The sequence below is a fragment of the Melitaea cinxia genome, chromosome 7 (genome assembly GCF_905220565.1).
Source record: "Melitaea cinxia chromosome 7, ilMelCinx1.1, whole genome shotgun sequence".
NCBI classification, from domain to species: Eukaryota; Metazoa; Arthropoda; class Insecta; order Lepidoptera; family Nymphalidae; genus Melitaea; species Melitaea cinxia.
The window spans coordinates 12,117,856-12,130,427 of record NC_059400.1 but is presented as its reverse complement, the minus strand read 5'-3'; the positions used below and the strand labels follow the sequence as shown (position 1 = coordinate 12,130,427).

Sequence of the window (12,572 nt, the reverse complement as noted above, 5' to 3'; positions counted from 1 at the left end):
TTAACAGTTTTTGTATGAATGAAAAACGAGACAGGTTTGATAAGGTCGTTAGGCGAGGTGGTTACACGGATGCAATGCAACTTGAATGAGCACTCATTCTACCTCACGCCTTTAAAATTGAAAATCGATTCTCTAGAAATGAAGGCTAAAAGATATTCCTTTTAAATTTTCCGATGCACTTGCAACTACAATTTTGCAATTTGTTCGTCAGTATAGTCTTTTAAAAGGGTTAGTAGGTATTGCTCAATATGTATTACTATTAAATATGTACTTTAAAATCAATTGCATATTAAGTTTTTAAGCGTCTAGAATTATTAAAATACTACGATTATATTTTATTAAAAAAAGTGTGTGTCAGTTTCGACACGCGACTGAAGTTTACGCCTTAACTATTACCGTGATATTCTAAAATTAATCAAATTTTAATAAATTAAAATAGTAAAATACTAAAAACAAAACATAAATTAACGCTTGCTATTCACTGCCGTATTGTAAACGCTGGTATACTACTATACCTATGTATTACGTACATAAACATCTAAAGGCACTGTATAAAGTCATTTTCAGCATCACTAAGTATCAACATCAGTTGCTTGTTGGAGATTTCATTCTCCATTTTTTTTATCACTCGGGTCATATAGTCTTAGTCATCTTAAAGAGCAAACTCAAAAAAAAAAAATGATTAAGAAAGTGTTTTTAAATTCAAATTTATACTTGTCTTAAGTTATTTTTCAACGTAAAGAAAGTAATCGTAACCCTTCCAACACTAACTATGAATCTATTGAAGTAGGGCACTGTAGGGTTGGGTACCGATTGTCAGTGACCTCCTTGCTGCCCATCCCGGCTAACGACAGACTCGTAAGGAATGCGCTCTGCTTACTTAATAATATAATATAAATAATAGTATTATATATACTTAAAGAAGCAGACGTATAAAAGTATCGAACCGAAGTTTTAGTAAGTTTTGGATAAATCCGACCCTAACTGAAACTGAAGTACAATTGCTATTATGTATATCAAGAACTCATATAATGTGAAATTATAAATAACGATTACTGAAGCTAGACAGTAATGAATAAATTTTTGCAATTCATTTTATCTATGTTAATCTGGATGTTAAGGGCTAATGCGGACGAAATCGTAAGAGAATTATAGTCTTTTATAAATTTAAATGAGTAGAGGAGACTCGGTTGTTGACTCAGTTCTTGAAGACTCTTTATTATGATACAGCTTTCGATATCATATTTATCGTTACTTATTATTTTTTTGCTGTCAATTTATTTTATATTTATGTATCTTTTTAATTATTGCATCGCATCGCATTTAGGCTCTAACATCCCACAGCTGGGCTTAGGCCTCTTTATTTTTATTTATTTATTTATTTACTCTTTTTTGCACACCAACACAAAAAGTAACATAAATTTAATTAAGTAAACAAAAATATTAAAATCGCATTTGTTGCAACAGGCGGCCTTATCGCTAAGGCAGCGATTTCTTCCAGGCAACCTTTGGGCAGAGGACTAGAATTGATTGTTAACGGGGATAGGGGCGCAAAATATGTTCTGCATTTAGGAGAAGAATTGAAGCTTAATTCACTACGCTGCTCCACTTCGGGTTGGCAGATAATAACATATATGTTCCACAGGCCTAAGACGTGCATCAGCGTCTTCGGTGCGAAAACACAGCCCTGCGGCCACCAACCCACCTGCCTAGCGTGGTGACTATGGGCAAAACACATGAGTTGTTGTTGCATAACAAAACGGCGCGAACTTGTGGTGGCCTATGTCTAGCAGTGGACTGCGATAGGCTGAGGTGATGATGTTGAAGTGACGTGAGTAAGGATTGCAATCAGGTATTTATGATAACAAGCGGGACCGACAGTATTTCTATTTCTATTCTGGTAACTATGATGTTCGTCCAGCCAGTCACTCTTTATGTATTTCAGTTTGATATTTACTTCTCGTCATATTAGTATATTTCACGTCTTTTAAATTTATCTTTAATTTATTTTTAATTTGATGCAATGGTAAGTGTTAGGTACTTAAATAGATATTACATGACATAATTGTAAAGATATGTGTACGTAGGTAGGTATACCATAACCGAAATTTTAAGACAAAAATTTTTTAGTTCGAAATTAAAAGTAGGAAATTATAGCTCATTACTATGTAGTCTTAAAATCGACAGATTTGAAAAAAATATATATTTGAAGGCTAACTAACTATACGCCCCTAACTACTACTATGTACTCTTAAACAGAAGGACGCCACACGTACTCGTACGTAGAAGAATTCGGTGTACCGACCTAATTAAAATGAAATAAGGTTTTTCTTTTTTAATTCGTTAAAATATATTAATGAAATAAAAAAAGTCAAAATCAAATTCTTTAAATTGTTGATTAAAAACAATGAATCTTCTTGTCTCTTTCGGATAAATAAAAAATAATAAGTTTCGACGTAAATAAAAGCGTCCGCCTTTTTAACTTTGAAATTAAAACGTTTGTGATGAAATTCTTTGTTCCAATCACACGACCAGCCTTCAATAACGGTCGTGAATCTCAAACACTTTAATTTTACAAGGTTTGTAGATTCTCTTTGGATCTCGAGTTTAATAAAAAACAATGGATTTTAGATATTTTGTGCTATATGTCATTATCCCAAAAAAATGGTATAAATATATTTTTCTTAATATTTCGAGATTATATAAAACAATGTTAAACAATGAGTTGAAAACAATATGTATAACTAAACATAATAAAGCAAGTAATTTTTAATGTTAGAGTAAACCGTCCACTGAATGAACAACTAATACAAAAGAAAAACATCATACTTTTAAGAACTCACTGGGAGGTAAAAGAATGAAATTTTTCCTTTGGATTGCGAATGTTTCTGTTTGATGTAGCATTTTTTTCAAAAGACGTCATAATTTTTTGATGCCTTAGAAACATTCTCGGTAGCCATTAACCATTCAGTTTTAATAAACTCGTTGAAGAACACGAAACAATTATGAAATTTTGTGTATTGTTGTTTGAATAAAATAATAATGGTATAGGAAAGAGCCGCATTTTTAAAATGTTCTATATAATTACATAAAAATTAGAAGTAAATTTATGACCTTTTAAGTTAAATATTGAGTACGTATATTTTCTCACTTTTTTAAGTTTTTTTTTTTAATAACAAGTACTTATAGAAGAAGAAGGTATATAAAAGATATGTTTTTATATAATAAATATTTATATATGCACAGACAAGCAACTCGAAAGTTTACGCTCAAATCACTGTTGTTAACAAGAATATAATCTATATTCTAATCTATACTACAGTGATGTATAGTTGTGAAGAATGTTGGATTAAATTCCAAATTTTTTTCTTTGTAGTGGCAATTACAACAATATGACGCAGGTGACGTCGCGACGTGAAAATACATGTTAAAGTCTAATGATTTCTAGAATTACTCTCTATTCTATAACGTTAAAACCTGATAAGTATTAGCTGTATTTAGTTTAAGCTGTAAGTTTTCCTGTAAAAAATTAATAAATAAATAAGTATAAACATGAAAGTACAAACACCACAACAATCTGATAGGCTAAAACCACTTATACTATTTTTTTATTTATAAAATATGGTAAAAGAATAAAAGCTGCTTGCAGATATAGTAACTATATATTTCTTACTTTGGAGTAATTCAATTTCCTATTTTAAAGGTGTGAGGTAAAGTAAGTGGTCCTTCATGTTGTGCTGAAGTTTGTAACCGTGTACTCGTAACTTGATTCTTGTCTACCTTAATTTTGTAAAGATTTGAAATAAACTAAAAATATCATGGAAGAAAGCTCCGTGTTTTCGCAACGCTCACAGCACTGGTTTGTGCCTGTTGCGCTGGCGGTTGCGGGTTCGATCTCCGCACATCTCTACCCAATGTGCCTCGGAGAGCACGTTAAGCAGTCGGTTCCGATTGTTATTATGTACACCTGATAGCGATCGTTACTCATAGTAGGGAATATATCCGCCAACCCGCATTGATGAAAGAAATCTTATTTCATATGAACGTTATCAAAGTAAACTCCTAAAAAAAAGTTAGCGAAGACTATCATTAACTCAATTAAAACTGACTAAAAAACACATTTATTGACAAAAACGTTTAAAAACAAAATGGATTATTAATATTTTAAAAGTGCCAAAGTTTATTAAATAAAAATAATACCCATTTCGTTCTTTGTTCTTTAGATATTCTACTACTTTATTATAATTGAAATGCAATGTTAATATAAGCAAACTTAAAAATTTTACCATTGAAAAATAATACACAATCTGCTTTCATTTCACTAAAAATATTTAAAATATTTAACCAGATGCGACAAAAATCTTGTGGTTACACAATTTAAAATCAACAGAGTTGTAACTCAAATTTATTTTGTAGGCAGGCACTTAATTTCAGTTTTGCTTAATTGTTTCAGTATTCTCGTCTCCGAAATGGATTAAAAAAAAAAAACGATTTTGTAATTATAAATTTATTGTATAGGTAACTGCATAGTAATTGTCTTTTATATAAAACTTCGTAGATTTCATTAAATATATTAAGCGTCGGTGCAATGGCTGTATAGCACTTTCAAAGTAAAGAAATATGAACGTGTCATGATGCAAGTTTTACACGAAATTACTTCCAACTTTCTATACCAACGTGTAAGGGAGGTACTTAAATCTCGAACCCGAAAACTTTGCCTTCTTTGTCCAAGTTTCCTAGTAGCTATATGGAGGAACAATCACTTAGGCGAGTTAGATACTCTTTGTTTTAAAATCGATTTTCGTTAAATTTTTGACTTTATGTACACAGTGTCACAAAGTTAGGACTTTGTTTGCGTACAGTACGTGTATGTAAAATAACTTTTTAATACAAGCTCTTGAAAATATTTTTAGAAGATAAATTTCCTCTACCATGATTTATAATTAATTATTTACAAATTACAATTTATTGCTATGTGTATTTGAACGCACCAGTTTTAGAATTTCGACACATAGTTTATGTATTGGCGTATTCTAAATACCTAACAAGTCTACCATATTATGTCAATTATTATTCAGATAGCTCGATATACGCGTACCGCATCTCTATAAGACTAGATTTAAATTTATGAAAGACGTGATATATGCGCGCTTCAGAACCAAACTCATAAATAGAAGGCGCAGTCAATACTATAAATGTTAAAAATTTATCCATAGTTAAACGTATGAAGATGATAATATATTTTTTCTTTCCTCCTCCAAACGTCCTCCCCTAAACGTCCCATCGAATAAAGATACTACTAATAAAGGTTATTTTTTTTACTTACGTCGTTGAAATTTTTACAGCAGAGTTTTCACTTGTAATGAGATATTTTTGACTCTTTCGACGTCGACTTTATGTTCATTAGACGATAAGAACATGGCTACTGGCTAAGGAGTACCTGAGTGGTCCGGATAAGATTCGATAATACTTTTATTTCTATAATAATCTTTTCAAGGATTTCAATATCCTACCACTTTTCATTTGTTCTGTCCGCCAAAATGGGTGAATCTAACGAAGTATTATTTTAAATAATTGTGTTTGCTCACAAACGAAAAAAAACCGACTTCAATTTCATCGACGAGTAATACAACGTAGATCGACGAAAAAATAGTCAAGTAACTACGCGTTATCAAAGATTACTCAAAAATTAGTTACCAGATCTCGATAAAATTTATATGTGACCACATGATAAACATCAGCTTTCGATTAAATTAAAAATTATCAAAATCGGAACATCCAGTAATCCTAGTTTCCTTATCATAGTACCAAACTACGGATATCCCCTTTCCAACAAAAAAAGAATTATTAAAATCGGTACATCCAGTAGAAAGTTATGCGGTATAATACAACGTAGGACGACGAAAAAAGCGTCAAGTAAAAACGCATTATTAGATATAACTCGAAAAGTAGTTGTTAGATCTCAAATAAATTTAAATGGGACCAATTGACACACACCACCTTTCGATTAAAAAAAATTGTCGAAATCGGTCCACCTGGTCAAAAGTTCTGATGTAATAATTTAAAAAAAATACAGTCGAATTGAGAACCTCCTCGTTTTTTGAAAGTCGGTTAAAAAGGGGAAAAACCGAATCATTCCGCGACAAACATTAGTGACGTATATGTACCTAAAGCAGTGTCAGTAAGCGTGTTAGTTTGAATAGTTGCGATATAGCTGAAGATTTGGGAATTTACCATAAAATAGTTTTAAACCATTTGAAAAAGTTTAGCTACACAAAAAATCTCGATATATGGGTGCAACATGAACTCACTGAAAGAAATCTAATAGATCGTGTACTCATTTGCGATTGTCTTTTAAGACGTAATATCAAACAATTTTGAAGAAATTAATCACTGGTGCCGATGGCGGCAAGTTATCGAAAAATATGGTACATGTATACTAATATATAATTCTGATAAATAAATTTTGTAGAATCCTGCCTTGAATTTCTATATAAAATACGAAAGAATATTTTCTCCGACCTATAATATGTACGTCTTCAAAACGTATTTGTAAAATAAAATTGTTTTTGTCAGGATTTGTAAATGTTTATTTTATAAATCGACTTATGGCTTTTGAAAGAACAAATAGCTTTATGAGACAAAGTGTGTTTACTTAAAGAGGTTTGTTTTTCCGAGTTTATACAAGCCAGAGAAGTTTTCTTAGCAAGCTTAAACATCAAAAAGTATATCATTTTATACACACCAAAATTTTTATACTAGATCTTGATGTTGATATATATTATGGTTTCTGTTTTGTTATGAAAATACAAAATAATATTAACAGAAAATTTAGTTTTGAAGCTTATTTTAACGAAAGCTGTATAAAAACGTTTTATGGAATAAAATATTTCAAGAGAGTATTGAAGCAAAATATAATTTCTTAAAATTTTATTTAATTTAATTGAAAAGGATAAAATCTCAAGTTTATCTGGGACCAAATACGACGGAGCGGAAACTCAAAACAGATTTCTGTGTGTGAATTAAATGGAGCTTGAAATTATCTTTGTCTCCAGACGTGGAGTTTAATAAAAGGAAATTATTCAAGATTTTAACGTCTTTTCTCGTCGCTTCCACAACTTCCACTTTGACTCAGGCTATTTAATGTATACGCAAGTTCTTCGAAAACGTGACGAGTGTCATATTGATAAAGTAGTAATAAATGGGTATTTAAGTTGGGATACTAGAATTGAGAAATATACTTTGATATATATTTTTCTAATTACTTTGTCTGAGTTTAGTTTATAAAGCATGATGTACTTGTACTGAATTCTGAAATTAATGAATGAATAAATTGAAAGCAAGATAAATGGATCGTATTTATAGTAGCTATATTAAACGCTAGTGTAGCGCGTAATAAATCAAATCCAGCGTTTTAAATGCCAGTTTTCTAAATTGAATAAAATTTCATTTATTGTTTCTAGCCAGAAGATATTTCGGTGATATATCAATAGTAATTCAATTAAACCTCTCAGAAAAATTACTTTCTTAACAATTAATTAAATAAATAATAATAGCATTTTATTTCTACTGCTGGACATAAGCCTTTTCCAGGTTACGCCACAAGATCCGATCTCCCGCTTTCTCCATTCAGTCACTACCAGCTACTCTCTTCAAGTCGTCCGTCTATCTGTTTGGTGGGTGTCTAACACTACAATTGCCGAGCATTCATTCAAGAATCTTACTCCATTAACGTCGGATCGGTACTTGGGTATCTTCTTAAAGCATTGCGTCAAAAGTGTCCCAAAGATGTGACACAGCTTTCCAAACGCTGCCCAGCCCAGCTACACCAGTTCCAAGTTTTTTTTTTTTAATTTAAATATATCGATTATTGGCGGTAAGTAAACAACGTTAGAAAAATTTGAAATGTACTCTCAGTTCTGTGCTATATTTAGTTTAGTTTATTATAGAATATATTTATGAGATTTTTGATATATAATTTTAATGGTCTAATAGAAATAACATAAATTACATTCACGCCGCGTTGGCGCAACGGTCACAGCTATGGATTGTGCCGGTTGCGCTGGCGGTTGCGGGTTCGATCCCCGCACATGACATACATTTGTATTGGCCATACAGGTGTTTGCCATGGTCTAGGTGTTTGTGCAGTCCTTGTGGGTCTCTCCACCGTGCCTCGGAGAGCACGTTAAGCCGTCGGTCCCGGTTGTTATCATGTACACCTGATAGCGATCGTTACTCATAGTAGGGAATATATCCGCCAACCCGCATTGGAGCAGCGTGGTGGATTAAGCTCTGATCCTTCTCCTACATGGGGAAAGAGGCCTATGCCCAACAGTGGGATATTACAGGCTGAAGCGAAATTACATTCAAATATATAGTAAATTCTTTTACTGCTTTATGTATCTCTACATGTTTTTCTATATCTACGACTAGGTAAAAGATTTTGGCAACTATAGGCAAACTATAGGTACCAAGACAAGAAAAAATTAAATCAAATTAGACATAAAAATTAATTTACTTCGTAATAAACGCGTCTTATTCAGTATGAAAGGAATTTCGTAATTATAAAGAGACTTGGTTGTGACGTTTTATCGCAGATAACGTTTCGCGTTATTTGTAACATGATGGCATCTTACTTACGAAAGGCGTACGTAAGTACGTAAAACCGTAAAAGATATATGTTACTCGTATAAGAAATATATTTTTCTTTTTTTGAACTCAAGTACCTATAGTCCAAGCCTATAGTCACCACGCTGGGCAGGCGGGTTGGTGACCGCAGGGCTGGCTTTGTCGCACAGAAGACACTGCTACCCCTTTTCGACCTGTATTTCAAAGCCAACAGTTGAATGGATATCCCGCCATCGGTCAGCTTTTTAAGTTCTAAGGTGGTAGTGGAACTGTGTTATCTCTTACTAGCCTCTTACGACACCCAGGGAAGAGAGGGAGCGGCTATATTCCTTACTGCCGTAACTACACAGCACGTCTTAATATCATTGTCTATTATTTATTGAATTTTGAAGTTTGTATCAACGATACGATTGATGTAAATTATAAAAAAATCACAAACTCGGATCAAGACTATAAAAAGTGTACGCATCTATAAGAACTTATTATGGTTTTCGTTTTATAATTAATTACTTGGGATCTTATTATTTGTTCTCATTTCACTTACTTTGGTACTAAGATTATTAATTAAAAAAAATGAAGAATCACTTGTCTTCACTTCCATAATCGACATTTAACAAGAGTTTTAAATAGCTGAGTGTAGTACTGAAATTAAATACAAACAAGCAAATTGGAAATGCCTGTCTAATCACAGTGCCCTGCTCTCGTGTGTACATTTAATTTAAACACGAAACGCAAGTAGGTTTTGTTAACAGAATTGACATCGAGTACTTTGATATTGGCTCTACTAAAGTTGATCGTAAGGTTTAATGTTAGTATACTAGGCTGGTTCTACCGGTTATGGATAAAGTTTATCCTGCAAATATGTAACGAATAGACAAAGAACAATTTAACAGCATGACACAGAATAAGCCATTAGGAACTATTTGTCTTTAATTAACAAACTCCAACTTTCAGATTCATTTTTTCAAATAGAAATATGTCATAAATATAGTGGGATTCGATGGTAAATAAGAATAATGTATCAAAAACTTTTATCTGTTGGATGACGTTATTCATCAAATAGCGTTATCCCATCCGGCGAAATAGGCCCTAGGTAAGTATTTGTTATATACTCATATGCATGTGTTTGTATATATATATTTTTGTATACATATATTTTTGTCACAATGTTAGTTACCATACACTTTCGAAACAGCTGGACCGATTTTTATGAAATTTTGTGTGCATATCGGGTAGATCTGAGAATCAGCCAACATCTATTTTTCATACCCCTAAGTTATAAGTGGGGGATTAAGGGGGTTAATAACATATATGGCAAAACAACTTTTGCGGGTTCAGCTAGTATACCTATATATATAAGGAATGTGACCCCGTTATGACGATGACGATAGCTCTTAGTAGACCGTAGTTCGACTTTTCGATTTAATTTGTATTCGATATTCTGTATATATGTATAGTATAGGTTTTCGTTCCTCTAGTCTTTCCATCGTGTTTCTGAGGAAATGCAAACCACGACAAATGATATTTAAAGTACTTTTTCTTTTGATTACCCTGCTTGCTTGTCTGCTTGTGAGTGGGGGTCCTAGTTTCGGACCCCCGTGGACCAAAAACCGGCAGGTGAGGGTGCGCTTCGGGTACTACTCTGGTTCTCAGTGAACTGATAACTCCAAAGTGATCAAAATAAAACAAAACTTTTGTAAATAACTGGTATTTAAATATTTTGAATAGTCAATATTACGAGAGGTCAGGTTAGTTTGATTTAACACGTGTTTAAGCATCACCATATCTTACGTACGTATTATCTTAATGTTATTTATACAATATTACAGTTCGATTGACCTTTTATCAGTAGTTAAGCTAAGCTTCGCCTTATATGTAGGTACTACTCGTAACATTTATGTACAATATATATATTAAGAAAATGGTTTTACCATATATGTATACCATACATTTACCATATATATGTACCATATATAATATTTGTATATAAAAAATATTTTTAAGATAACTGGATTTTTATTCACAATGACAAATTTATTGATAATTTTAAATTATTAGTAATGGTGAAAATTGTTTTTTTTTTTTTGTTGTTATTGTATGTATATTAAAACTGTAATTATTTTTAACGTAAGGTATTTTTTCAATAAATTTGAGTAACTACTACGGTCATACGTCGAACAAATATTAGATGACTAGTTTGAAGATGTGTTTTGTGGTAATAGCTTTGCTCTTAAGGGACAAAATGATATCTTGTGGCCCAAAATAAATTATTTAAATTGTTCTAAAAATACAATACAATAGTTTTTTACTGTGTAAAATAATTTTTAAATTAGATACACATATCCTGGCCCCAAGGCAGAATAAAACTAATAATTGCTTTGACTTTACAATAATAGTAAATATAACAAGCGATGACCTGTATGCATCAATATCATATTAATTTTGCTTTCTAAGCTCATTTCCTATCCGAACTCAATCGATAACCTACGTCAATATATAAGAAGATTTTCTTACGCAATCATTCACAGTTACATAAGTACTTTTTTAGGTGATACATATAGCTGTTAGTTTGTACTAAAACTTAGAATAACGACGGTAAGTCAATGTACTTGTATAAATAATAATATTGTCCAACAGTTTCGTTTTTTAATCACAAGTTATGTAATGTTATTAATATTATTTTATAATAATATCTATTATATTTAATAAATTTATGCAAGTAAATAGTTTGTAAATATAATTTTTGATTTATCTGTAATAAGTAATATGCTTTAAATTAAATTTTATAACATAGAGTTATTAATTACAGGTACAAAATGATTTGCAATTTCGTGATTGTTATAATTTCTAGTTTAGTATTGCGCTGTTTAGCGGGAGATCTCGTGGTTCATACGAAAGAGGACGTCTGTAGTATTCACACTTCATGTAACTCATGTATCTCCCAAAGCATTTGCACATGGTGTGTTGCCAAGAGTTTGTGTACGAAGCAACGCTGTGGCAATGACAACGTGATATATCCAAAACAAAATCAAGCTCTTATGGCCGGACCAGACTTTTGCCCAAGAATCGCAGACACCGCAGATCTAACATTCGCAAATGGCAAAAAAGAAATTATTTCAGTAAAGATAACACAAATATATCTTTTTATGGCATTCACGCCATGGAAATGCAAAATTAATTTGAACGGCGAGGAATTCGCACTAACGGCCATCTTACTAGCGGATACAGTTTATTGCGAGAGCTTTAAAATGAAAAACGAATCTGAGAATCCTTACATCGAAGGTAGTGTAAAGGTTTTATGGAATTACAGTAAAGCTTTCGACGGATCACTTCCTTTTAAGGTTTGTCGATGTGATTTAGAGCCGACATGTATCGCTTGTAAAAATAAATATAAATAGTGTTTGTGATTGTATAAATAAATATTTATTAATTCATTAAATTATTATTTTACATACGCTAGTATTTATGTTTTTATAAAACTATAATTTGTGATATGTGTCTAGTAGTCATAATTCTTCTTTCTACACGTGGTAGTCTGAAGTTAAAGAAGATTAAAAAGATCTTGGTGATAAGAACGCCATCGCAAGTGTTGTAAAATTTTGTCTTAATTAATGTGTGCATAATGTGTGGATAAGATAACTTCAACAAATATTACTTTTTGCAAATACAGCTGCCTATTTTAAAAACGCTTAATATTAAGAAAACAAACAAAATATTTTGTTATTCTATGAATTTGTAAAAATTATAAATAAACGTTCTTACTTGTGCTTGGTATTCAATCGTAATTGCAGTAGAGTTTTCTCTTGTATATCCCAATACGAATATTCCTGAAAATAATGTCGCTTGTACACATTTAAAGATACTTTATTATAATTTTAGTTACATTTGTTTTTCGGACAAAACAATGCCTGTGACTCTTGTAGGCTATTCAATATTTGCCGCTC

General features: G+C 31.7%; 1 long non-coding RNA gene across 1 annotated transcript; it reads left to right on the top strand.

Annotated features, from left to right (window-relative positions):
• Positions 1–11,091: 11,091 nt before the first annotated feature.
• On the top strand, positions 11,092–12,413 carry LOC123654997. The gene is made up of 2 exons (XR_006743300.1): positions 11,092–11,223; positions 11,438–12,413. It is a non-coding gene; the product is annotated as an uncharacterized LOC123654997 (long non-coding RNA).
• Positions 12,414–12,572: the final 159 nt, after the last annotated feature.